Source organism: Rhea pennata, unplaced genomic scaffold (genome assembly GCF_028389875.1).
Source record: "Rhea pennata isolate bPtePen1 unplaced genomic scaffold, bPtePen1.pri scaffold_70, whole genome shotgun sequence".
Lineage (NCBI taxonomy): Eukaryota > Metazoa > Chordata > Aves > Rheiformes > Rheidae > Rhea > Rhea pennata.
The window spans coordinates 307,329-334,948 of NW_026907698.1; positions in this window are offsets into that span (position 1 = coordinate 307,329).

Genomic DNA, 27,620 nt, shown 5'->3' on the forward strand with positions numbered 1-27,620 from the left:
GCTGAGATGGGCGTTGCCTAAGAGTGAGGGAAGTGGCGAGCGGAACAAGGGATGTGCTGCACAGCTTCCCTCGCAGGCAGATTCCCTCCGGGGGCGCTGACTTCTCTTGCCTTAGCGCCCTGCTTTGTTTGGAGGCTGTTTGCGGACAGCAGCACACAGAGCGGGAAGGTGCGCGCTGGCCAGCTCCAAGTCTCGGCAGATAGAAGGGCAAGCGAGGCACCTGCTCTCGGTTTGTTCCGGGCTTGGGAAACAGCATGCTGCGTGCCCAGAAGACATCCCGCACTGTCCTGCCTGCCTCGCGGCTGCTTCTGAGCACGGAGGCACACCTACAAGCAAGCTGAGATGGGCTTTGCCTAAGAGTCAGGGAAGTGGCGAGCGGAACAAGGGATGTGCTGCACAGCTTCCCTCGCAGGCAGATTCCCTCCGGGGGTGCTTACTTCTCTTGCCTTAGCGCCCTGCTTTGTTTGGAGGCTGTTTGCGGACAGCAGCACACAGAGCGGGAAGGTGCGCGCTGGCCAGCTCCAAGTCTCGGCAGATAGAAGGGCAAGCGAGGCACCTGCTCTCGGTTTGTTCCGGGCTTGGGAAACAGCATGCTGCGTGCCCAGAAGACATCCCGCACTGTCCTGCCTGCCTCGCGGCTGCTTCTGAGCACGGAGGCACACCTACAAGCAAGCTGAGATGGGCTTTGCCTAAGAGTCAGGGAAGTGGCGAGCGGAACAAGGGATGTGCTGCACAGCTTCCCTCGCAGGCAGATTCCCTCCGGGGGTGCTTACTTCTCTTGCCTTAGCGCCCTGCTTTGTTTGGAGGCTGTTTGCGGACAGCAGCACACAGAGCGGGAAGGTGCGCGCTGGCCAGCTCCAAGTCTCGGCAGATAGAAGGGCAAGCGAGGCACCTGCTCTCGGTTTGTTCCGGGCATGGGAAGCAGCATGCTGCATGCCCAGAAGACATCCCGCACTGTCCTGCCTGCCTCGCGGCTGCTTCTGAGCACGGAGGCACACCTACAAGCAAGCTGAGATGGGCTTTGCCTAAGAGTGAGGGAAGCGGCGAGCGGAACCAGGGATGTGCTGCACAGCTTCCCTCGCAGGCAGATTCCCTCCGGGGGCGCTTACTTCTCTTGCCTTAGCGCCCTGCTTTGTTTGGAGGCTGTTTGCGGACAGCAGCACACAGAGCGGGAAGGTGCGCGCTGGCCAGCTCCAAGTCTCGGCAGATAGAAGGGCAAGCGAGGCACCTGCTCTCGGTTTGTTCCGGGCATGGGAAGCAGCATGCTGCGTGCCCAGAAGACATCCCGCACTGTCCTGCCTGCCTCGCGGCTGCTTCTGAGCACGGAGGCACAGCTACAAGCAAGCTGAGATGGGCTTTGCCTAAGAGTGAGGGAAGTGCCGAGCGGAACCAGGGATGTGCTGCACAGCTTCCCTCGCAGGCAGATTCCCTCCGGGGGCGCTTACTTCTCTTGCCTTAGCGCCCTGCTTTGTTTGGAGGCTGTTTGCGGACAGCAGCACACAGTGCGGGAAAGTGCGCGCTGGCCAGCTCCAAGTCTCGGCAGATAGAAGGGCAAGCGAGGCACCTGCTCTCGGTTTGTTCCGGGCTTGGGAAACAGCATGCTGCATGCCCAGAAGACATCCCGCACTGTCCTGCCTGCCTCGCGGCTGCTTCTGAGCACGGAGGCACAGCTACAAGCAAGCTGAGATGGGCTTTGCCTAAGAGTCAGGGAAGCGGCGAGCGGAACAAGGGATGTGCTGCACAGCTTCCCTCGCAGGCAGATTCCCTCCGGGGGTGCTTACTTCTCTTGCCTTAGCGCCCTGCTTTGTTTGGAGGCTGTTTGCGGACAGCAGCACACACAGCGGGAAGGTGCGCGCTGGCCAGCTCCAAGTCTCGGCAGATAGAAGGGCAAGCGAGGCACCTGCTCTCGGTTTGTTCCGGGCATGGGAAGCAGCATGCTGCATGCCCAGAAGACATCCCGCACTGTCCTGCCTGCCTCGCGGCTGCTTCTGAGCACGGAGGCACACCTACAAGCAAGCTGAGATGGGCTTTGCCTAAGAGTCAGGGAAGCAGCGAGCGGAACCAGGGATGTGCTGCACAGCTTCCCTCGCAGGCAGATTCCCTCCGGGGGTGCTGACTTCTCTTGCCTTAGCGCCCTGCTTTGCTTGGAGGCTGTTTGCGGACAGCAGCACACAGAGCGGGAAGGTGCGCGCTGGCCAGCTCCAAGTCTCGGCAGATAGAAGGGCAAGCGAGGCACCTGCTCTCGGTTTGTTCCGGGCATGGGAAGCAGCATGCTGCGTGCCCAGAAGACATCCCACACTGTCCTGCCTGCCTCGCGGCTGCTTCTGAGCACGGAGGCACAGCTACAAGCAAGCTGAGATGGGCTTTGCCTAAGAGTGAGGGAAGTGCCGAGCGGAACCAGGGATGTGCTGCACAGCTTCCCTCGCAGGCAGATTCCCTCCGGGGGCGCTTACTTCTCTTGCCTTAGCGCCCTGCTTTGTTTGGAGGCTGTTTGCGGACAGCAGCACACAGTGCGGGAAAGTGCGCGCTGGCCAGCTCCAAGTCTCGGCAGATAGAAGGGCAAGCGAGGCACCTGCTCTCGGTTTGTTCCGGGCTTGGGAAACAGCATGCTGCATGCCCAGAAGACATCCCGCACTGTCCTGCCTGCCTCGCGGCTGCTTCTGAGCACGGAGGCACAGCTACAAGCAAGCTGAGATGGGCTTTGCCTAAGAGTCAGGGAAGTGGCGAGCGGAACAAGGGATGTGCTGCACAGCTTCCCTCGCAGGCAGATTCCCTCCGGGGGTGCTTACTTCTCTTGCCTTAGCGCCCTGCTTTGTTTGGAGGCTGTTTGCGGACAGCAGCACACACAGCGGGAAGGTGCGCGCTGGCCAGCTCCAAGTCTCGGCAGATAGAAGGGCAAGCGAGGCACCTGCTCTCGGTTTGTTCCGGGCATGGGAAGCAGCATGCTGCGTGCCCAGAAGACATCCCGCACTGTCCTGCCTGCCTCGCGGCTGCTTCTGAGCACGGAGGCACACCTACAAGCAAGCTGAGATGGGCGTTGCCTAAGAGTGAGGGAAGTGGCGAGCGGAACCAGGGATGTGCTGCACAGCTTCCCTCGCAGGCAGATTCCCTCCGGGGGCGCTTACTTCTCTTGCCTTAGCGCCCTGCTTTGTTTGGAGGCTGTTTGCGGACAGCAGCACACAGAGCGGGAAGGTGCGCGCTGGCCAGCTCCAAGTCTCGGCAGATAGAAGGGCAAGCGAGGCACCTGCTCTCGGTTTGTTCCGGGCATGGGAAGCAGCATGCTGCGTGCCCAGAAGACATCCCGCACTGTCCTGCCTGCCTCGCGGCTGCTTCTGAGCACGGAGGCACACCTACAAGCAAGCTGAGATGGGCTTTGCCTAAGAGTCAGGGAAGCGGCGAGCGGAACAAGGGATGTGCAGCACAGCTTCCCTCGCAGGCAGATTCCCTCCGGGGGCGCTGACTTCTCTTGCCTTAGCGCCCTGCTTTGTTTGGAGGCTGTTTGCGGACAGCAGCACACAGAGCGGGAAGGTGCGCGCTGGCCAGCTCCAAGTCTCGGCAGATAGAAGGGCAAGCGAGGCACCTGCTCTCGGTTTGTTCCGGGCTTGGGAAACAGCATGCTGCGTGCCCAGAAGACATCCCGCACTGTCCTGCCTGCCTCGCGGCTGCTTCTGAGCACGGAGGCACAGCTACAAGCAAGCTGAGATGGGCTTTGCCTAAGAGTGAGGGAAGTGGCGAGCGGAACAAGGGATGTGCTGCACAGCTTCCCTCGCAGGCAGATTCCCTCCGGGGGTGCTTACTTCTCTTGCCTTAGCGCCCTGCTTTGTTTGGAGGCTGTTTGCGGACAGCAGCACACACAGCGGGAAGGTGCGCGCTGGCGAGCTCCAAGTCTCGACAGATAAAAGGGCAAGCGAGGCACCTGCTCTCGGTTTGTTCCGGGCATGGGAAGCAGCATGCTGCGTGCCCAGAAGACATCCCGCACTGTCCTGCCTGCCTCGCGGCTGCTTCTGAGCACGGAGGCACACCTACAAGCAAGCTGAGATGGGCTTTGCCTAAGAGTCAGGGAAGCGGCGAGCGGAACAAGGGATGTGCAGCACAGCTTCCCTCGCAGGCAGATTCCCTCCGGGGGCGCTTACTTCTCTTGCCTTAGCGCCCTGCTTTGTTTGGAGGCTGTTTGCGGACAGCAGCACACAGAGCGGGAAGGTGCGCGCTGGCCAGCTCCAAGTCTCGGCAGATAGAAGGGCAAGCGAGGCACCTGCTCTCGGTTTGTTCCGGGCTTGGGAAGCAGCATGCTGCGTGCCCAGAAGACATCCCGCACTGTCCTGCCTGCCTCGCGGCTGCTTCTGAGCACGGAGGCACAGCTACAAGCAAGCTGAGATGGGCGTTGCCTAAGAGTGAGGGAAGTGGCGAGCGGAACCAGGTATGTGCTGCACAGCTTCCCTCGCAGGCAGATTCCCTCCGGGGGCGCTTACTTCTCTTGCCTTAGCGCCCTGCTTTGCTTGGAGGCTGTTTGCGGACAGCAGCACACAGAGCGGGAAGGTGCGCGCTGGCCAGCTCCAAGTCTCGGCAGATAGAAGGGCAAGCGAGGCACCTGCTCTCGGTTTGTTCCGGGCATGGGAAGCAGCATGCTGCGTGCCCAGAAGACATCCCGCACTGTCCTGCCTGCCTCGCGGCTGCTTCTGAGCACGGAGGCACAGCTACAAGCAAGCTGAGATGGGCTTTGCCTAAGAGTCAGGGAAGCGGCGAGCGGAACAAGGGATGTGCAGCACAGCTTCCCTCGCAGGCAGATTCCCTCCGGGGGCGCTGACTTCTCTTGCCTTAGCGCCCTGCTTTGTTTGGAGGCTGTTTGCGGACAGCAGCACACAGAGCGGGAAGGTGCGCGCTGGCCAGCTCCAAGTCTCGACAGATAGAAGGGCAAGCGAGGCACCTGCTCTCGGTTAGTTCCGGGCTTGGGAAACAGCATGCTGCGTGCCCAGAAGACATCCCGCACTGTCCTGCCTGCCTCGCGGCTGCTTCTGAGCACGGAGGCACACCTACAAGCAAGCTGAGATGGGCTTTGCCTAAGAGTCAGGGAAGTGGCGAGCGGAACAAGGGATGTGCTGCACAGCTTCCCTCGCAGGCAGATTCCCTCCGGGGGTGCTTACTTCTCTTGCCTTAGCGCCCTGCTTTGCTTGGAGGCTGTTTGCGGACAGCAGCACACAGAGCGGGAAGGTGCGCGCTGGCCAGCTCCAAGTCTCGGCAGATAGAAGGGCAAGCGAGGCACCTGCTCTCGGTTTGTTCCGGGCATGGGAAGCAGCATGCTGCGTGCCCAGAAGACATCCCGCACTGTCCTGCCTGCCTCGCGGCTGCTTCTGAGCACGGAGGCACACCTACAAGCAAGCTGAGATGGGCTTTGCCTAAGAGTGAGGGAAGTGCCGAGCGGAACCAGGGATGTGCTGCACAGCTTCCCTCGCAGGCAGATTCCCTCCGGGGGCGCTTACTTCTCTTGCCTTAGCGCCCTGCTTTGTTTGGAGGCTGTTTGCGGACAGCAGCACACAGTGCGGGAAAGTGCGCGCTGGCCAGCTCCAAGTCTCGGCAGATAGAAGGGCAAGCGAGGCACCTGCTCTCGGTTTGTTCCGGGCTTGGGAAACAGCATGCTGCATGCCCAGAAGACATCCCGCACTGTCCTGCCTGCCTCGCGGCTGCTTCTGAGCACGGAGGCACACCTACAAGCAAGCTGAGATGGGCTTTGCCTAAGAGTGAGGGAAGCGGCGAGCGGAACCAGGGATGTGCTGCACAGCTTCCCTCGCAGGCAGATTCCCTCCGGGGGCGCTTACTTCTCTTGCCTTAGCGCCCTGCTTTGTTTGGAGGCTGTTTGCGGACAGCAGCACACACTGCGGGAAGGTGCGCGCTGGCCAGCTCCAAGTCTCGGCAGATAGAAGGGCAAGCGAGGCACCTGCTCTCGGTTTGTTCCGGGCATGGGAAGCAGCATGCTGCGTGCCCAGAAGACATCCCGCACTGTCCTGCCTGCCTCGCGGCTGCTTCTGAGCACGGAGGCACAGCTACAAGCAAGCTGAGATGGGCTTTGCCTAAGAGTCAGGGAAGCGGCGAGCGGAACCAGGGATGTGCTGCACAGCTTCCCTCGTAGGAAGATTCCCTCCGGGGGCGCTTACTTCTCTTGCCTTAGCGCCCTGCTTTGCTTGGAGGCTGTTTGCGGACAGCAGCACACACAGCGGGAAGGTGCGCGCTGGCCAGCTCCAAGTCTCGGCAGATAGAAGGGCAAGCGAGGCACCTGGTCTCGGTTTGTTCCGGGCATGGGAAGCAGCATGCTGCGTGCCCAGAAGACATCCCGCACTGTCCTGCCTGCCTCGCGGCTGCTTCTGAGCACGGAGGCACACCTACAAGCAAGCTGAGATGGGCTTTGCCTAAGAGTCAGGGAAGTGGCGAGCGGAACCAGGGATGTGCTGCACAGCTTCCCTCGCAGGCAGATTCCCTCCGGGGGCGCTTACTTCTCTTGCCTTAGCGCCCTGCTTTGTTTGGAGGCTGTTTGCAGACAGCAGCACACAGAGCGGGAAGGTGCGCGCTGGCCAGCTCCAAGTCTCGGCAGATAGAAGGGCAAGCGAGGCACCTGCTCTCGGTTTGTTCCGGGCTTGGGAAACAGCATGCTGCGTGCCCAGAAGACATCCCGCACTGTCCTGCCTGCCTCGCGGCTGCTTCTGAGCACGGAGGCACAGCTACAAGCAAGCTGAGATGGGCTTTGACTAAGAGTCAGGGAAGCGGCGAGCGGAACCAGGGATGTGCTGCACAGCTTCCCTCGCAGGCAGATTCCCTCCGGGGGCGCTTACTTCTCTTGCCTTAGCGCCCTGCTTTGTTTGGAGGCTGTTTGCGGACAGCAGCACACAGAGCGGGAAGGTGCGCGCTGGCCAGCTCCAAGTCTCGGCAGATAGAAGGGCAAGCGAGGCACCTGCTCTCGGTTTGTTCCGGGCTTGGGAAACAGCATGCTGCATGCCCAGAAGACATCCCGCACTGTCCTGCCTGCCTCGCGGCTGCTTCTGAGCACGGAGGCACAGCTACAAGCAAGCTGAGATGGGCTTTGCCTAAGAGTGAGGGAAGTGGCGAGCGGAACCAGGGATGTGCTGCACAGCTTCCCTCTCAGGCAGATTCCCTCCGGGGGCGCTGACTTCTCTTGCCTTAGCGCCCTGCTTTGTTTGGAGGCTGTTTGCGGACAGCAGCACACACTGCGGGAAGGTGTGCGCTGGCCAGCTCCAAGTCTCGGCAGATAGAAGGGCAAGCGATGCACCTGCTCGCAGTTTGTTCCGGGCATGGGAAGCAGCATGCTGCGTGCCCAGAAGACATCCCGCACTGTCCTGCCTGCCTCGTGGCTGCTTCTGAGCACGGAGGCACACCTACAAGCAAGCTGAGATGGGCTTTGCCTAAGAGTCAGGGAAGTGGCGAGCGGAACCAGGGATGTGCTGCACAGCTTCCCTCGCAGGCAGATTCCCTCCGGGGGCGCTGACTTCTCTTGCCTTAGCGCCCTGCTTTGTTTGGAGGCTGTTTGCGGACAGCAGCACACAGAGCGGGAAGGTGCGCGCTGGCCAGCTCCAAGTCTCGGCAGATAGAAGGGCAAGCGAGGCACCTGCTCTCGGTTTGTTCCGGGCCTGGGAAGCAGCATGCTGCGTGCCCAGAAGACATCCCGCACTGTCCTGCCTGCCTCGCGGCTGCTTCTGAGCACGGAGGCACAGCTACAAGCAAGCTGAGATGGGCTTTGCCTAAGAGTCAGGGAAGCGGCGAGCGGAACAAGGGATGTGCTGCACAGCTTCCCTCGCAGGCAGATTCCCTCCGGGGGCGCTTACTTCTCTTGCCTTAGCGCCCTGCTTTGTTTGGAGGCTGTTTGCGGACAGCAGCACACAGAGCGGGAAGGTGCGTGCTAGCCAGCTCCAAGTCTCGGCAGATAGAAGGGCAAGCGAGGCACCTGCTCTCGGTTTGTTCCGGGCTTGGGAAGCAGCATGCTGCGTGCCCAGAAGACATCCCGCACTGTCCTGCCTGCCTCGCGGCTGCTTCTGAGCATGGAGGCACAGCTACAAGCAAGCTGAGATGGGCTTTGCCTAAGAGTCAGGGAAGCGGCGAGCGGAACCAGGGATGTGCTGCACAGCTTCCCTCGTAGGAAGATTCCCTCCGGGGGCGCTTACTTCTCTTGCCTTAGCGCCCTGCTTTGCTTGGAGGCTGTTTGCGGACAGCAGCACACACAGCGGGAAGGTGCGCGCTGGCCAGCTCCAAGTCTCGGCAGATAGAAGGGCAAGCGAGGCACCTGGTCCCGGTTTGTTCCGGGCATGGGAAGCAGCATGCTGCGTGCCCAGAAGACATCCCGCACTGTCCTGCCTGCCTCGCGGCTGCTTCTGAGCACGGAGGCACACCTACAAGCAAGCTGAGATGGGCTTTGCCTAAGAGTCAGGGAAGTGGCGAGCGGAACCAGGGATGTGCTGCACAGCTTCCCTCGCAGGCAGATTCCCTCCGGGGGCGCTTACTTCTCTTGCCTTAGCGCCCTGCTTTGTTTGGAGGCTGTTTGCAGACAGCCGCACACAGAGCGGGAAGGTGCGCGCTGGCCAGCTCCAAGTCTCGGCAGATAGAAGGGCAAGCGAGGCACCTGCTCTCGGTTTGTTCCGGGCATGGGAAGCAGCATGCTGCGTGCCCAGAAGACATCCCGCACTGTCCTGCCTGCCTCGCGGCTGCTTCTGAGCACGGAGGCACAGCTACAAGCAAGCTGAGATGGGCTTTGCCTAAGAGTCAGGGAAGTGGCGAGCGGAACAAGGGATGTGCTGCACAGCTTCCCTCGCAGGCAGATTCCCTCCGGGGGTGCTTACTTCTCTTGCCTTAGCGCCCTGCTTTGCTTGGAGGCTGTTTGCGGACAGCAGCACACAGAGCGGGAAGGTGTGCGCTGGCCAGCTCCAAGTCTCGGCAGATAGAAGGGCAAGCGAGGCACCTGCTCTCGGTTTGTTCCGGGCATGGGAAGCAGCATGCTGCATGCCCAGAAGACATCCCGCACTGTCCTGCCTGCCTCGCGGCTGCTTCTGAGCACGGAGGCACAGCTACAAGCAAGCTGAGATGGGCTTTGCCTAAGAGTGAGGGAAGCGGCGAGCGGAACCAGGGATGTGCTGCACAGCTTCCCTCGCAGGCAGATTCCCTCCGGGGGCGCTTACTTCTCTTGCCTTAGCGCCCTGCTTTGTTTGGAGGCTGTTTGCGGACAGCAGCACACACTGCGGGAAAGTGCGCGCTGGCCAGCTCCAAGTCTCGGCAGATAGAAGGGCAAGCGAGGCACCTGCTCTCGGTTTGTTCCGGGCTTGGGAAACAGCATGCTGCATGCCCAGAAGACATCCCGCACTGTCCTGCCTGCCTCGCGGCTGCTTCTGAGCACGGAGGCACAGCTACAAGCAAGCTGAGATGGGCTTTGCCTAAGAGTGAGGGAAGTGGCGAGCGGAACCAGGGATGTGCTGCACAGCTTCCCTCTCAGGCAGATTCCCTCCGGGGGCGCTGACTTCTCTTGCCTTAGCGCCCTGCTTTGTTTGGAGGCTGTTTGCGGACAGCAGCACACACTGCGGGAAGGTGCGCGCTGGCCAGCTCCAAGTCTCGGCAGATAGAAGGGCAAGCGATGCACCTGCCCGCAGTTTGTTCCGGGCATGGGAAGCAGCATGCTGCGTGCCCAGAAGACATCCCGCACTGTCCTGCCTGCCTCGCGGCTGCTTCTGAGCACGGAGGCACACCTACAAGCAAGCTGAGATGGGCTTTGCCTAAGAGTCAGGGAAGTGGCGAGCGGAACCAGGGATGTGCTGCACAGCTTCCCTCGCAGGCAGATTCCCTCCGGGGGCGCTGACTTCTCTTGCCTTAGCGCCCTGCTTTGTTTGGAGGCTGTTTGCGGACAGCAGCACACAGAGCGGGAAGGTGCGCGCTGGCCAGCTCCAAGTCTCGGCAGATAGAAGGGCAAGCGAGGCACCTGCTCTCGGTTTGTTCCGGGCTTGGGAAGCAGCATGCTGCGTGCCCAGAAGACATCCCGCACTGTCCTGCCTGCCTCGCGGCTGCTTCTGAGCACGGAGGCACAGCTACAAGCAAGCTGAGATGGGCTTTGCCTAAGAGTCAGGGAAGCGGCGAGCGGAACAAGGGATGTGCTGCACAGCTTCCCTCGCAGGCAGATTCCCTCCGGGGGCGCTTACTTCTCTTGCCTTAGCGCCCTGCTTTGTTTGGAGGCTGTTTGCGGACAGCAGCACACAGAGCGGGAAGGTGCGTGCTAGCCAGCTCCAAGTCTCGGCAGATAGAAGGGCAAGCGAGGCACCTGCTCTCGGTTTGTTCCGGGCTTGGGAAGCAGCATGCTGCGTGCCCAGAAGACATCCCGCACTGTCCTGCCTGCCTCGCGGCTGCTTCTGAGCACGGAGGCACACCTACAAGCAAGCTGAGATGGGCTTTGCCTAAGAGTCAGGGAAGTGGCGAGCGGAACAAGGGATGTGCTGCACAGCTTCCCTCGCAGGCAGATTCCCTCCGGGGGTGCTTACTTCTCTTGCCTTAGCGCCCTGCTTTGTTTGGAGGCTGTTTGCGGACAGCAGCACACACAGCGGGAAGGTGCGCGCTGGCCAGCTCCAAGTCTCGGCAGATAGAAGGGCAAGCGAGGCACCTGCTCTCGGTTTGTTCCGGGCCTGGGAAGCAGCATGCTGCATGCCCAGAAGACATCCCGCACTGTCCTGCCTGCCTCGCGGCTGCTTCTGAGCACGGAGGCACACCTACAAGCAAGCTGAGATGGGCTTTGCATAAGAGTGAGGGAAGCGGCGAGCGGAACCAGGGATGTGCTGCACAGCTTCCCTCGCAGGCAGATTCCCTCCGGGGGTGCTTACTTCTCTTGCCTTAGCGCCCTGCTTTGCTTGGAGGCTGTTTGCGGACAGCAGCACACACAGCGGGAAGGTGCGCGCTGGCCAGCTCCAAGTCTCGGCAGATAGAAGGGCAAGCGAGGCACCTGCTCTCGGTTTGTTCCGGGCTTGGGAAACAGCCTGCTGCATGCCCAGAAGACATCCCGCACTGTCCTGCCTGCCTCGCGGCTGCTTCTGAGCACGGAGGCACAGCTACAAGCAAGCTGAGATGGGCTTTGCCTAAGAGTGAGGGAAGTGGCGAGCGGAACAAGGGATGTGCTGCACAGCTTCCCTCGCAGGCAGATTCCCTCCGGGGGCGCTTACTTCTCTTGCCTTAGCGCCCTGCTTTGTTTGGAGGCTGTTTGCGGACAGCAGCACACACTGCGGGAAGGTGCGCGCTGGCCAGCTCCAAGTCTCGGCAGATAGAAGGGCAAGCGAGGCACCTGCTCTCGGTTTGTTCCGGGCATGGGAAGCAGCATGCTGCGTGCCCAGAAGACATCCCGCACTGTCCTGCCTGCCTCGCGGCTGCTTCTGAGCACGGAGGCACACCTACAAGCAAGCTGAGATGGGCTTTGCCTAAGAGTCAGGGAAGCGGCGAGCGGAACCAGGGATGTGCTGCACAGCTTCCCTCGCAGGCAGATTCCCTCCGGGGGTGCTTACTTCTCTTGCCTTAGCGCCCTGCTTTGCTTGGAGGCTGTTTGCGGACAGCAGCACACAGAGCGGGAAGGTGTGCGCTGGCCAGCTCCAAGTCTCGGCAGATAGAAGGGCAAGCGAGGCACCTGCTCTCGGTTTGTTCCGGGCATGGGAAGCAGCATGCTGCATGCCCAGAAGACATCCCGCACTGTCCTGCCTGCCTCGCGGCTGCTTCTGAGCACGGAGGCACAGCTACAAGCAAGCTGAGATGGGCTTTGCCTAAGAGTGAGGGAAGCGGCGAGCGGAACCAGGGATGTGCTGCACAGCTTCCCTCGCAGGCAGATTCCCTCCGGGGGCGCTTACTTCTCTTGCCTTAGCGCCCTGCTTTGTTTGGAGGCTGTTTGCGGACAGCAGCACACACTGCGGGAAAGTGCGCGCTGGCCAGCTCCAAGTCTCGGCAGATAGAAGGGCAAGCGAGGCACCTGCTCTCGGTTTGTTCCGGGCTTGGGAAACAGCATGCTGCATGCCCAGAAGACATCCCGCACTGTCCTGCCTGCCTCGCGGCTGCTTCTGAGCACGGAGGCACAGCTACAAGCAAGCTGAGATGGGCTTTGCCTAAGAGTGAGGGAAGTGGCGAGCGGAACCAGGGATGTGCTGCACAGCTTCCCTCTCAGGCAGATTCCCTCCGGGGGCGCTGACTTCTCTTGCCTTAGCGCCCTGCTTTGTTTGGAGGCTGTTTGCGGACAGCAGCACACACTGCGGGAAGGTGCGCGCTGGCCAGCTCCAAGTCTCGGCAGATAGAAGGGCAAGCGAGGCACCTGCTCTCGGTTTGTTCCGGGCTTGGGAAGCAGCATGCTGCGTGCCCAGAAGACATCCCGCACTGTCCTGCCTGCCTCGCGGCTGCTTCTGAGCACGGAGGCACACCTACAAGCAAGCTGAGATGGGCTTTGCCTAAGAGTCAGGGAAGTGGCGAGCGGAACAAGGGATGTGCTGCACAGCTTCCCTCGCAGGCAGATTCCCTCCGGGGGTGCTTACTTCTCTTGCCTTAGCGCCCTGCTTTGTTTGGAGGCTGTTTGCGGACAGCAGCACACAGAGCGGGAAGGTGCGCGCTGGCCAGCTCCAAGTCTCGGCAGATAGAAGGGCAAGCGAGGCACCTGCTCTCGGTTTGTTCCGGGCCTGGGAAGCAGCATGCTGCATGCCCAGAAGACATCCCGCACTGTCCTGCCTGCCTCGCGGCTGCTTCTGAGCACGGAGGCACACCTACAAGCAAGCTGAGATGGGCTTTGCATAAGAGTGAGGGAAGCGGCGAGCGGAACCAGGGATGTGCTGCACAGCTTCCCTCGCAGGCAGATTCCCTCCGGGGGTGCTTACTTCTCTTGCCTTAGCGCCCTGCTTTGCTTGGAGGCTGTTTGCGGACAGCAGCACACACAGCGGGAAGGTGCGCGCTGGCCAGCTCCAAGTCTCGGCAGATAGAAGGGCAAGCGAGGCACCTGCTCTCGGTTTGTTCCGGGCTTGGGAAACAGCCTGCTGCATGCCCAGAAGACATCCCGCACTGTCCTGCCTGCCTCGCGGCTGCTTCTGAGCACGGAGGCACAGCTACAAGCAAGCTGAGATGGGCTTTGCCTAAGAGTGAGGGAAGTGCCGAGCGGAACCAGGGATGTGCTGCACAGCTTCCCTCGCAGGCAGATTCCCTCCGGGGGCGCTTACTTCTCTTGCCTTAGCGCCCTGCTTTGTTTGGAGGCTGTTTGCGGACAGCAGCACACAGTGCGGGAAAGTGCGCGCTGGCCAGCTCCAAGTCTCGGCAGATAGAAGGGCAAGCGAGGCACCTGCTCTCGGTTTGTTCCGGGCTTGGGAAACAGCATGCTGCATGCCCAGAAGACATCCCGCACTGTCCTGCCTGCCTCGCGGCTGCTTCTGAGCACGGAGGCACAGCTACAAGCAAGCTTAGATGGGCTTTGCCTAAGAGTGAGGGAAGTGGCGAGCGGAACAAGGGATGTGCTGCACAGCTTCCCTCGCAGGCAGATTCCCTCCGGGGGTGCTTACTTCTCTTGCCTTAGCGCCCTGCTTTGTTTGGAGGCTGTTTGCGGACAGCAGCACACACAGCGGGAAGGTGCGCGCTGGCCAGCTCCAAGTCTCGACAGATAGAAGGGCAAGCGAGGCACCTGCTCTCGGTTTGTTCCGGGCATGGGAAGCAGCATGCTGCGTGCCCAGAAGACATCCCGCACTGTCCTGCCTGCCTCGCGGCTGCTTCTGAGCACGGAGGCACACCTACAAGCAAGCTGAGATGGGCTTTGCCTAAGAGTCAGGGAAGCGGCGAGCGGAACCAGGGATGTGCTGCACAGCTTCCCTCGCAGGCAGATTCCCTCCGGGGGCGCTTACTTCTCTTGCCTTAGCGCCCTGCTTTGCTTGGAGGCTGTTTGCGGACAGCAGCACACACAGCGGGAAGGTGCGTGCTGGCCAGCTCCAAGTCTCGGCAGATAGAAGGGCAAGCGAGGCACCTGCCCGCAGTTTGTTCCGGGCATGGGAAGCAGCATGCTGCGTGCCCAGAAGACATCCCGCACTGTCCTGCCTGCCTCGCGGCTGCTTCTGAGCACGGAGGCACACCTACAAGCAAGCTGAGATGGGCGTTGCCTAAGAGTCAGGGAAGTGGCGAGCGGAACCAGGGATGTGCTGCACAGCTTCCCTCGCAGGCAGATTCCCTCCGGGGGCGCTTACTTCTCTTGCCTTAGCGCCCTGCTTTGTTTGGAGGCTGTTTGCGGACAGCAGCACACAGAGCGGGAAGGTGCGCGCTGGCCAGCTCCAAGTCTCGGCAGATAGAAGGGCAAGCGAGGCACCTGCTCTCGGTTTGTTCCGGGCATGGGAAGCAGCATGCTGCGTGCCCAGAAGACATCCCGCACTGTCCTGCCTGCCTCGCGGCTGCTTCTGAGCACGGAGGCACACCTACAAGCAAGCTGAGATGGGCTTTGCCTAAGAGTCAGGGAAGCGGCGAGCGGAACAAGGGATGTGCTGCACAGCTTCCCTCGCAGGCAGATTCCCTCCGGGGGCGCTGACTTCTCTTGCCTTAGCGCCCTGCTTTGTTTGGAGGCTGTTTACGGACAGCAGCACACAGAGCGGGAAGGTGAGCGCTGGCCAGCTCCAAGTCTCGGCAGATAGAAGGGCAAGCGAGGCACCTGCTCTCGGTTTGTTCCGGGCATGGGAAGCAGCATGCTGTGTGCCCAGAAGACATCCCGCACTGTCCTGCCTGCCTCGCGGCTGCTTCTGAGCACGGAGGCACACCTACAAGCAAGCTGAGATGGGCTTTGCCTAAGAGTGAGGGAAGTGGCGAGTGGAACCAGGGATGTGCTGCACAGCTTCCCTCGCAGGCAGATTCCCTCCGGGGGTGCTTACTTCTCTTGCCTTAGCGCCCTGCTTTGTTTGGAGGCTTTTTGCGGACAGCAGCACACAGAGCGGGAAGGTGCGCGCTGGCCAGCTCCAAGTCTCGGCAGATAGAAGGGCAAGCGAGGCACCTGCTCTCGGTTTGTTCCGGGCATGGGAAGCAGCATGCTGCGTGCCCAGAAGACATCCCGCACTGTCCTGCCTGCCTCGCGGCTGCTTCTGAGCACGGAGGCACACCTACAAGCAAGCTGAGATGGGCTTTGCCTAAGAGTGAGGGAAGTGGCGAGCGGAACCAGGGATGTGCTGCACAGCTTCCCTCGCAGGCAGACTCCCTCCGGGGGTGCTGACTTCTCTTGCCTTAGCGCCCTGCTTTGTTTGGAGGCTGTTTGCGGACAGCAGCACACAGAGCGGGAAGGTGCGCGCTGGCCAGCTCCAAGTCTCGGCAGATAGAAGGGCAAGCGAGGCACCTGCTCTCGGTTTGTTCCGGGCATGGGAAGCAGCATGCTGCGTGCCCAGAAGACATCCTGCACTGTCCTGCCTGCCTCGCGGCTGCTTCTGAGCACGGAGGCACAGCTACAAGCAAGCTGAGATGGGCTTTGCCTGAGAGTCAGGGAAGTGGCGAGCGGAACCAGGGATGTGCTGCACAGCTTCCCTCGCAGGCAGACTCCCTCCGGGGGCGCTTACTTCTCTTGCCTTAGCGCCCTGCTTTGTTTGGAGGCTGTTTGCGGACAGCAGCACACAGAGCGGGAAGGTGCGCGCTGGCCAGCTCCAAGTCTCGGCAGATAGAAGGGCAAGCGAGGGCACCTGCTCTCGGTTTGTTCCGGGCATGGGAAGCAGCATGCTGCGTGCCCAGAAGACATCCCGCACTGTCCTGCCTGCCTCGCGGCTGCTTCTGAGCACGGAGGCACACCTACAAGCAAGCTGAGATGGGCTTTGCCTAAGAGTCAGGGAAGCGGCGAGCGGAACCAGGGATGTGCTGCACAGCTTCCCTCGCAGGCAGATTCCCTCCGGGGGCGCTTACTTCTCTTGCCTTAGTGCCTTGCTTTGTTTGGAGGCTGTTTGCGGACAGCAGCACACAGAGCGGGAAGGTGCGCGCTGGCCAGCTCCAAGTCTCGGCAGATAGAAGGGCAAGCGAGGCACCTGCTCTCGGTTTGTTCCGTGCTTGGGAAGCAGCATGCTGCATGCCCAGAAGACATCCCGCACTGTCCAGCCTGCCTCGCGGCTGCTTCTGAGCACGGAGGCACACCTACAAGCAAGCTGAGATGGGCTTTGCCTAAGAGTGAGGGAAGCGGCGAGTGGAACCAGGGATGTGCTGCACAGCTTCCCTCGCAGGCAGATTCCCTCCGGGGGTGCTTACTTCTCTTGCCTTAGCGCCCTGCTTTGTTTGGAGGCTGTTTGCGGACAGCAGCACACAGAGCGGGAAGGTGCGCGCTGGCCAGCTCCAAGTCTCGGCAGATAGAAGGGCAAGCGAGGCACCTGCTCTCGGTTTGTTCCGGGCCTGGGAAGCAGCATGCTGCGTGCCCAGAAGACATCCCGCACTGTCCTGCCTGCCTCGCGGCTGCTTCTGAGCACGGAGGCACACCTACAAGCAAGCTGAGATGGGCTTTGCCTAAGAGTGAGGGAAGTGGCGAGCGGAACCAGGGATGTGCTGCACAGCTTCCCTCGCAGGCAGACTCCCTCCGGGGGCGCTTACTTCTCTTGCCTTAGCGCCCTGCTTTGTTTGGAGGCTGTTTGCGGACAGCAGCACACAGAGCGGGAAGGTGCGCGCTGGCCAGCTCCAAGTCTCGGCAGATAGAAGGGCAAGCGAGGCACCTGCTCTCGGTTTGTTCCGGGCCTGGGAAGCAGCATGCTGCGTGCCCAGAAGACATCCCGCACTGTCCTGCCTGCCTCGCGGCTGCTTCTGAGCACGGAGGCACACCTACAAGCAAGCTGAGATGGGCTTTGCCTAAGAGTCAGGGAGGTGGCGAGCGGAACCAGGGATGTGCTGCACAGCTTCCCTCGCAGGCAGATTCCCTCCGGGGGCGCTTACTTCTCTTGCCTTAGCGCCCTGCTTTGTTTGGAGGCTGTTTGCGGACAGCAGCACACACTGCGGGAAGGTGCGCGCTGGCCAGCTCCAAGTCTCGGCAGATAGAAGGGCAAGCGAGGCACCTGCTCTCGGTTTGTTCCGGGCTTGGGAAGCAGCATGCTGCATGCCCAGAAGACATCCCGCACTGTCCTGCCTGCCTCGCGGCTGCTTCTGAGCACGGAGGCACACCTACAAGCAAGCTGAGATGGGCTTTGCCTAAGAGTGAGGGAAGTGGCGAGCGGAACCAGGGATGTGCTGCACAGCTTCCCTCGCAGGCAGATTCCCTCCGGGGGTGCTTACTTCTCTTGCCTTAGCGCCCTGCTTTGTTTGGAGGCTGTTTGCGGACAGCAGCACACAGAGCGGGAAGGTGCGCGCTGGCCAGCTCCAAGTCTCGGCAGATAGAAGGGCAAGCGAGGCACCTGCTCTCGGTTTGTTCCGGGCATGGGAAGCAGCATGCTGCGTGCCCAGAAGACATCCCGCACTGTCCTGCCTGCCTCGCGGCTGCTTCTGAGCACGGAGGCACACCTACAAGCAAGCTGAGATGGGCTTTGCCTAAGAGTGAGGGAAGTGGCGAGCGGAACAAGGGATGTGCTGCACAGCTTCCCTCGCAGGCAGATTCCCTCCGGGGGCGCTGACTTCTCTTGCCTTAGCGCCCTGCTTTGTTTGGAGGCTGTTTGCGGACAGCAGCACACAGAGCGGGAAGGTGCGCGCTGGCCAGCTCCAAGTCTCGGCAGATAGAAGGGCAAGCGAGGCACCTGCTCTCGGTTTGTTCCGGGCTTGGGAAGCAGCATGCTGCGTGCCCAGAAGACATCCCGCACTGTCCTGCCTGCCTCGCGGCTGCTTCTGAGCACGGAGGCACACCTACAAGCAAGCTGAGATGGGCTTTGCCTAAGAGTGAGGGAAGTGGCGAGCGGAACAAGGGATGTGCTGCACAGCTTCCCTCGCAGGCAGATTCCCTCCGGGGGCGCTTACTTCTCTTGCCTTAGCGCCCTGCTTTGTTTGGAGGCTGTTTGCGGACAGCAGCACACAGAGCGGGAAGGTGCGCGCTGGCCAGCTCCAAGTCTCGGCAGATAGAAGGGCAAGCGAGGCACCTGCTCTCGGTTTGTTCCGGGCATGGGAAGCAGCATGCTGCGTGCCCAGAAGACATCCCGCACTGTCCTGCCTGCCTCGCGGCTGCTTCTGAGCACGGAGGCACACCTACAAGCAAGCTGAGATGGGCTTTGCCTAAGAGTGAGGGAAGTGGCGAGCGGAACAAGGGATGTGCTGCACAGCTTCCCTCGCAGGCAGATTCCCTCCGGGGGCGCTGACTTCTCTTGCCTTAGCGCCCTGCTTTGTTTGGAGGCTGTTTGCGGACAGCAGCACACAGAGCGGGAAGGTGCGCGCTGGCCAGCTCCAAGTCTCGGCAGATAGAAGGGCAAGCGAGGCACCTGCTCTCGGTTTGTTCCGGGCATGGGAAGCAGCATGCTGCGTGCCCAGAAGACATCCCGCACTGTCCTGCCTGCCTCGCGGCTGCTTCTGAGCACAGAGGCACACCTACAAGCAAGCTGAGATGGGCTTTGCCTAAGAGTGAGGGAAGTGGCGAGCGGAACAAGGGATGTGCTGCACAGCTTCCCTCGCAGGCAGATTCCCTCCGGGGGCGCTTACTTCTCTTGCCTTAGCGCCCTGCTTTGTTTGGAGGCTGTTTGCGGACAGCAGCACACACAGCGGGAAGGTGCGCGCTGGCCAGCTCCAAGTCTCGGCAGATAGAAGGGCAAGCGAGGCACCTGCTCTCGGTTTGTTCCGGGCTTGGGAAGCAGCATGCTGCATGCCCAGAAGACATCCCGCACTGTCCTGCCTGCCTCGCTTCTGCTTCTGAGCACGGAGGCACACCTACAAGCAAGCTGAGATGGGCTTTGCCTAAGAGTCAGGGAAGCGGCGAGCGGAACCAGGGATGTGCTGCACAGCTTCCCTCGCAGGCAGATTCCCTCCGGGGGCGCTTACTTCTCTTGCCTTAGCGCCCTGCTTTGTTTGGAGGCTGTTTGCGGACAGCAGCACACAGAGCGGGAAGGTGCGCGCTGGCCAGCTCCAAGTCTCGGCAGATAGAAGGGCAAGCGAGGCACCTGCTCTCGGTTTGTTCCGGGCATGGGAAGCAGCATGCTGCGTGCCCAGAAGACATCCCGCACTGTCCTGCCTGCCTCGCGGCTGCTTCTGAGCACGGAGGCACAGCTACAAGCAAGCTGAGATGGGCTTTGCCTAAGAGTGAGGGAAGTGGCGAGCGGAACCAGGGATGTGCTGCACAGCTTCCCTCACAGGCAGATTCCCTCCGGGGGCGCTTACTTCTCTTGCCTTAGCGCCCTGCTTTGTTTGGAGGCTGTTTGCGGACAGCAGCACACAGAGCGGGAAGGTGCGCGCTGGCCAGCTCCAAGTCTCGGCAGATAGAAGGGCAAGCGAGGCACCTGCTCTCGGTTTGTTCCGGGCATGGGAAGCAGCATGCTGCATGCCCAGAAGACATCCCGCACTGTCCTGCCTGCCTCGCTTCTGCTTCTGAGCACGGAGGCACACCTACAAGCAAGCTGAGATGGGCTTTGCCTAAGAATCAGGGAAGCGGCGAGCGGAACCAGGGATGTGCTGCACAGCTTCCCTCGCAGGCAGATTCCCTCCGGGGGCGCTTACTTCTCTTGCCTTAGTGCCTTGCTTTGTTTGGAGGCTGTTTGCGGACAGCAGCACACAGAGCGGGAAGGTGCGCGCTGGCTAGCTCCAAGTCTCGGCAGATAGAAGGGCAAGCGAGGCACCTGCTCTCGGTTTGTTCCGGGCATGGGAAGCAGCATGCTGCGTGCCCAGAAGACATCCCGCACTGTCCTGCCTGCCTCGCGGCTGCTTCTGAGCACGGAGGCACAGCTACAAGCAAGCTGAGATGGGCTTTGCCTAAGAGTGAGGGAAGCGGCGAGCGGAACCAGGGATGTGCTGCACAGCTTCCCTCGCAGGCAGATTCCCTCCGGGGGTGCTTACTTCTCTTGCCTTAGCGCCCTGCTTTGTTTGGAGGCTGTTTGCGGACAGCAGCACACACAGCGGGAAGGTGCGCGCTGGCCAGCTCCAAGTCTCGGCAGATAGAAGGGCAAGCGAGGCACCTGCTCTCGGTTTGTTCCGGGCCTGGGAAGCAGCATGCTGCGTGCTCAGAAGACATCCCGCACTGTCCTGCCTGCCTCGCGGCTGCTTCTGAGCACGGAGGCACACCTACAAGCAAGCTGAGATGGGCTTTGCCTAAGAGTCAGGGAAGTGGCGAGCGGAACCAGGGATGTGCTGCACAGCTTCCCTCGCAGGCAGACTCCCTCCGGGGGCGCTGACTTCTCTTGCCTTAGCGCCCTGCTTTGTTTGGAGGCTGTTTGCGGACAGCAGCACACACTGCGGGAAGGTGCGCGCTGGCCAGCTCCAAGTCTCGGCAGATAGAAGGGCAAGCGAGGCACCTGCTCTCGGTTTGTTCCGGGCATGGGAAGCAGCATGCTGCATGCCCAGAAGACATCCCGCACTGTCCTGCCTGCCTCGCGGCTGCTTCTGAGCACGGAGGCACACCTACAAGCAAGCTGAGATGGGCTTTGCCTAAGAGTCAGGGAAGCGGCGAGCGGAACCAGGGATGTGCTGCACAGCTTCCCTCGCAGGCAGACTCCCTCCGGGGGCGCTTACTTCTCTTGCCTTAGCGCCCTGCTTTGTTTGGAGGCTGTTTGCGGACAGCAGCACACACTGCGGGAAGGTGCGCGCTGGCCAGCTCCAAGTCTCGGCAGATAGAAGGGCAAGCGAGGCACCTGCTCTCGGTTTGTTCCGGGCATGGGAAGCAGCATGCTGCGTGCCCAGAAGACATCCCGCACTGTCCTGCCTGCCTCGCGGCTGCTTCTGAGCACGGAGGCACACCTACAAGCAAGCTGAGATGGGCTTTGAATAAGAGTGAGGGAAGTGGCGAGCGGAACAAGGGATGTGCTGCACAGCTTCCCTCGCAGGCAGATTCCCTCCGGGGGCGCTGACTTCTCTTGCCTTAGCGCCCTGCTTTGTTTGGAGGCTGTTTGCGGACAGCAGCACACACTGCGGGAAGGTGCGCGCTGGCCAGCTCCAAGTCTCGGCAGATAGAAGGGCAAGCGAGGCACCTGCTCTCGGTTTGTTCCGGGCATGGGAAGCAGCATGCTGCGTGCCCAGAAGACATCCCGCACTGTCCTGCCTGCCTCGCGGCTGCTTCTGAGCACGGAGGCACACCTACAAGCAAGCTGAGATGGGCTTTGCCTAAGAGTCAGGGAAGCGGCGAGCAGAACCAGGGATGTGCTGCACAGCTTCCCTCGCAGGCAGATTCCCTCCGGGGGCGCTTACTTCTCTTGCCTTAGTGCCTTGCTTTGTTTGGAGGCTGTTTGCGGACAGCAGCACACAGAGCGGGAAGGTGCGCGCTGGCCAGCTCCAAGTCTCGGCAGATAGAAGGGCAAGCGAGGCACCTGCTCTCGGTTTGTTCCGGGCTTGGGAAGCAGCATGCTGCGTGCCCAGAAGACATCCCGCACTGTCCTGCCTGCCTCGCGGCTGCTTCTGAGCACGGAGGCACAGCTACAAGCAAGCTGAGATGGGCTTTGCCTAAGAGTGAGGGAAGTGGCGAGCGGAACAAGGGATGTGCTGCACACCTTCCCTCGCAGGCAGATTCCCTCCGGGGGTGCTTACTTCTCTTGCCTTAGCGCCCTGCTTTGTTTGGAGGCTGTTTGCGGACAGCAGCACACAGAGCGGGAAGGTGCGCGCTGGCCAGCTCCAAGTCTCGGCAGATAGAAGGGCAAGCGAGGCACCTGCTCTCGGTTTGTTCCGGGCCTGGGAAGCAGCATGCTGCGTGCCCAGAAGACATCCCGCACTGTCCTGCCTGCCTCGCGGCTGCTTCTGAGCACGGAGGCACACCTACAAGCAAGCTGAGATGGGCTTTGCCTAAGAGTCAGGGAAGTGTCGAGCGGAACAAGGGATGTGCTGCACAGCTTCCCTCGCAGGCAGATTCCCTCCGGGGGTGCTTACTTCTCTTGCCTTAGCGCCCTGCTTTGTTTGGAGGCTGTTTGCGGACAGCAGCACACAGAGCGGGAAGGTGCGCGCTGGCCAGCTCCAAGTCTCGGCAGATAGAAGGGCAAGCGAGGCACCTGCTCTCGGTTTGTTCCGGGCACGGGAAGCAGCATGCTGCATGCCCAGAAGACATCCCGCACTGTCCTGCCTGCCTCGCAGCTGCTTCTGAGCATGGAGGCACACCTACAAGCAAGCTGAGATGGGCTTTGCCTAAGAGTCAGGGAAGCGGCGAGCGGAACCAGGGATGTGCTGCACAGCTTCCCTCGCAGGCAGATTCCCTCCGGGGGTGCTTACTTCTCTTGCCTTAGTGCCTTGCTTTGTTTGGAGGCTGTTTGCGGACAGCAGCACACAGAGCGGGAAGGTGCGCGCTGGCCAGCTCCAAGTCTCGGCAGATAGAAGGGCAAGCGAGGCACCTGCTCTCGGTTTGTTCCGGGCTTGGGAAACAGCATGCTGCGTGCCCAGAAGACATCCCGCACTGTCCTGCCTGCCTCGCGGCTGCTTCTGAGCACGGAGGCACAGCTACAAACAAGCTGAGATGGGCTTTGCCTAAGAGTCAGGGAAGTGGCGAGCGGAACCAGGGATGTGCTGCACAGCTTCCCTCGCAGGCAGATTCCCTCCGGGGGTGCTTACTTCTCTTGCCTTAGCGCCCTGCTTTGTTTGGAGGCTGTTTGCGGACAGCAGCACACACTGCGTGAAGGTGCGCGCTGGCCAGCTCCAAGTCTCGGCAGATAGAAGGGCAAGCGAGGCACCTGCTCTAGGTTTGTTCCGGGCATGGGAAGCAGCATGCTGCGTGCCCAGAAGACATCCCGCACTGTCCTGCCTGCCTCGCGGCTGCTTCTGAGCACGGAGGCACACCTACAAGCAAGCTGAGATGGGCTTTGCCTAAGAGTCAGGGAAGTGGCGAGCGGAACCAGGGATGTGCTGCACAGCTTCCCTCGCAGGCAGATTCCCTCCGGGGGTGCTTACTTCTCTTGCCTTAGCGCCCTGCTTTGTTTGGAGGCTGTTTGCGGACAGCAGCACACAGAGCGGGAAGGTGCGCGCTGGCCAGCTCCAAGTCTCGGCAGATAGAAGGGCAAGCGAGGCACCTGCTCTCGGTTTGTTCCGGGCACGGGAAGCAGCATGCTGCATGCCCAGAAGACATCCCGCACTGTCCTGCCTGCCTCGCGGCTGCTTCTGAGCACGGAGGCACACCTACAAGCAAGCTGAGATGGGCTTTGCCTAAGAGTGAGGGAAGTGCCGAGCGGAACCAGGGATGTGCTGCACAGCTTCCCTCGCAGGCAGATTCCCTCCGGGGACGCTTACTTCTCTTGCCTTAGCGCCCTGCTTTGTTTGGAGGCTGTTTGCGGACAGCAGCACACAGAGCGGGAAGGTGCGCGCTGGCCAGCTCCAAGTCTCGGCAGATAGAAGGGCAAGCGAGGCACCTGCTCTCGGTTTGTTCCGGGCACGGGAAGCAGCATGCTGCATGCCCAGAAGACATCCCGCACTGTCCTGCCTGCCTCGCGGCTGCTTCTGAGCACGGAGGCACACCTACAAGCAAGCTGAGATGGGCTTTGCCTAAGAGTCAGGGAAGTGCCGAGCGGAACAAGGGATGTGCTGCACAGCTTCCCTCGCAGGCAGATTCCCTCCGGGGGCGCTTACTTCTCTTGCCTTAGCGCCCTGCTTTGTTTGGAGGCTGTTTGCGGACAGCAGCACACAGAGCGGGAAGGTGCGCGCTGGCCAGCTCCAAGTCTCGGCAGATAGAAGGGCAAGCGAGGCACCTGCTCTCGGTTTGTTCCGGGCATGGGAAGCAGCATGCTGCGTGCCCAGAAGACATCCCGCACTGTCCTGCCTGCCTCGCGGCTGCTTCTGAGCACGGAGGCACACCTACAAGCAAGCTGAGATGGGCTTTGAATAAGAGTGAGGGAAGTGGCGAGCGGAACAAGGGATGTGCTGCACAGCTTCCCTCGCAGGCAGATTCCCTCCGGGGGCGCTGACTTCTCTTGCCTTAGCGCCCTGCTTTGTTTGGAGGCTGTTTGCGGACAGCAGCACACAGAGCGGGAAGGTGCGCGCTGGCCAGCTCCAAGTCTCGGCAGATAGAAGGGCAAGCGAGGCACCTGCTCTCGGTTTGTTCCGGGCACGGGAAGCAGCATGCTGCATGCCCAGAAGACATCCCGCACTGTCCTGCCTGCCTCGCGGCTGCTTCTGAGCATGGAGGCACACCTACAAGCAAGCTGAGATGGGCTTTGCCTAAGAGTCAGGGAAGCGGCGAGCGGAACCAGGGATGTGCTGCACAGCTTCCCTCGCAGGCAGATTCCCTCCGGGGGTGCTTACTTCTCTTGCCTTAGTGCCTTGCTTTGTTTGGAGGCTGTTTGCGGACAGCAGCACACAGAGCGGGAAGGTGCGCGCTGGCCAGCTCCAAGTCTCGGCAGATAGAAGGGCAAGCGAGGCACCTGCTCTCGGTTTGTTCCGGGCTTGGGAAACAGCATGCTGCGTGCCCAGAAGACATCCCGCACTGTCCTGCCTGCCTCGCGGCTGCTTCTGAGCACGGAGGCACAGCTACAAACAAGCTGAGATGGGCTTTGCCTAAGAGTCAGGGAAGTGGCGAGCGGAACCAGGGATGTGCTGCACAGCTTCCCTCGCAGGCAGATTCCCTCCGGGGGTGCTTACTTCTCTTGCCTTAGCGCCCTGCTTTGTTTGGAGGCTGTTTGCGGACAGCAGCACACACTGCGGGAAGGTGCGCGCTGGCCAGCTCCAAGTCTCGGCAGATAGAAGGGCAAGCGAGGCACCTGCTCTCGGTTTGTTCCGGGCATGGGAAGCAGCATGCTGCGTGCCCAGAAGACATCCCGCACTGTCCTGCCTGCCTCGCGGCTGCTTCTGAGCACGGAGGCACACCTACAAGCAAGCTGAGATGGGCTTTGCCTAAGAGTCAGGGAAGTGGCGAGCGGAACCAGGGATGTGCTGCACAGCTTCCCTCGCAGGCAGATTCCCTCCGGGGGTGCTTACTTCTCTTGCCTTAGCGCCCTGCTTTGTTTGGAGGCTGTTTGCGGACAGCAGCACACAGAGCGGGAAGGTGCGCGCTGGCCAGCTCCAAGTCTCGGCAGATAGAAGGGCAAGCGAGGCACCTGCTCTCGGTTTGTTCCGGGCACGGGAAGCAGCATGCTGCATGCCCAGAAGACATCCCGCACTGTCCTGCCTGCCTCGCGGCTGCTTCTGAGCACGGAGGCACACCTACAAGCAAGCTGAGATGGGCTTTGCCTAAGAGTGAGGGAAGTGCCGAGCGGAACCAGGGATGTGCTGCACAGCTTCCCTCGCAGGCAGATTCCCTCCGGGGACGCTTACTTCTCTTGCCTTAGCGCCCTGCTTTGTTTGGAGGCTGTTTGCGGACAGCAGCACACAGAGCGGGAAGGTGCGCGCTGGCCAGCTCCAAGTCTCGGCAGATAGAAGGGCAAGCGAGGCACCTGCTCTCGGTTTGTTCCGGGCACAGGAAGCAGCATGCTGCATGCCCAGAAGACATCCCGCACTGTCCTGCCTGCCTCGCGGCTGCTTCTGAGCACGGAGGCACACCTACAAGCAAGCTGAGATGGGCTTTGCCTAAGAGTGAGGGAAGTGCCGAGCGGAACAAGGGATGTGCTGCACAGCTTCCCTCGCAGGCAGATTCCCTCCGGGGGTGCATACTTCTCTTGCCTTAGCGCCCTGCTTTGTTTGGAGGCTGTTTGCGGACAGCAGCACACAGAGCGGGAAGGTGCGCGCTGGCCAGCTCCAAGTCTCGGCAGATAGAAGGGCAAGCGAGGCACCTGCTCTCGGTTTGTTCCGGGCACGGGAAGCAGCATGCTGCATGCCCAGAAGACATCCCGCACTGTCCTGCCTGCCTCGCGGCTGCTTCTGAGCACGGAGGCACACCTACAAGCAAGCTGAGATGGGCTTTGCCTAAGAGTCAGGGAAGTGCCGAGCGGAACAAGGGATGTGCTGCACAGCTTCCCTCGCAGGCAGATTCCCTCCGGGGGCGCTTACTTCTCTTGCCTTAGCGCCCTGCTTTGTTTGGAGGCTGTTTGCGGACAGCAGCACACAGAGCGGGAAGGTGCGCGCTGGCCAGCTCCAAGTCTCGGCAGATAGAAGGGCAAGCGAGGCACCTGCTCTCGGTTTGTTCCGGGCATGGGAAGCAGCATGCTGCGTGCCCAGAAGACATCCCGCACTGTCCTGCCTGCCTCGCGGCTGCTTCTGAGCACGGAGGCACACCTACAAGCAAGCTGAGATGGGCTTTGAATAAGAGTGAGGGAAGTGGCGAGCGGAACAAGGGATGTGCTGCACAGCTTCCCTCGCAGGCAGATTCCCTCCGGGGGCGCTGACTTCTCTTGCCTTAGCGCCCTGCTTTGTTTGGAGGCTGTTTGCGGACAGCAGCACACAGAGCGGGAAGGTGCGCGCTGGCCAGCTCCAAGTCTCGGCAGATAGAAGGGCAAGCGAGGCACCTGCTCTCGGTTTGTTCCGGGCACGGGAAGCAGCATGCTGCATGCCCAGAAGACATCCCGCACTGTCCTGCCTGCCTCGCGGCTGCTTCTGAGCATGGAGGCACACCTACAAGCAAGCTGAGATGGGCTTTGCCTAAGAGTCAGGGAAGCGGCGAGCGGAACCAGGGATGTGCTGCACAGCTTCCCTCGCAGGCAGATTCCCTCCGGGGGTGCTTACTTCTCTTGCCTTAGTGCCTTGCTTTGTTTGGAGGCTGTTTGCGGACAGCAGCACACAGAGCGGGAAGGTGCGCGCTGGCCAGCTCCAAGTCTCGGCAGATAGAAGGGCAAGCGAGGCACCTGCTCTCGGTTTGTTCCGGGCTTGGGAAACAGCATGCTGCGTGCCCAGAAGACATCCCGCACTGTCCTGCCTGCCTCGCGGCTGCTTCTGAGCACGGAGGCACAGCTACAAACAAGCTGAGATGGGCTTTGCCTAAGAGTCAGGGAAGTGGCGAGCGGAACCAGGGATGTGCTGCACAGCTTCCCTCGCAGGCAGATTCCCTCCGGGGGTGCTTACTTCTCTTGCCTTAGCGCCCTGCTTTGTTTGGAGGCTGTTTGCGGACAGCAGCACACACTGCGGGAAGGTGCGCGCTGGCCAGCTCCAAGTCTCGGCAGATAGAAGGGCAAGCGAGGCACCTGCTCTCGGTTTGTTCCGGGCATGGGAAGCAGCATGCTGCGTGCCCAGAAGACATCCCGCACTGTCCTGCCTGCCTCGCGGCTGCTTCTGAGCACGGAGGCACACCTACAAGCAAGCTGAGATGGGCTTTGCCTAAGAGTCAGGGAAGTGGCGAGCGGAACCAGGGATGTGCTGCACAGCTTCCCTCGCAGGCAGATTCCCTCCGGGGGTGCTTACTTCTCTTGCCTTAGCGCCCTGCTTTGTTTGGAGGCTGTTTGCGGACAGCAGCACACAGAGCGGGAAGGTGCGCGCTGGCCAGCTCCAAGTCTCGGCAGATAGAAGGGCAAGCGAGGCACCTGCTCTCGGTTTGTTCCGGGCACGGGAAGCAGCATGCTGCATGCCCAGAAGACATCCCGCACTGTCCTGCCTGCCTCGCGGCTGCTTCTGAGCACGGAGGCACACCTACAAGCAAGCTGAGATGGGCTTTGCCTAAGAGTGAGGGAAGTGCCGAGCGGAACCAGGGATGTGCTGCACAGCTT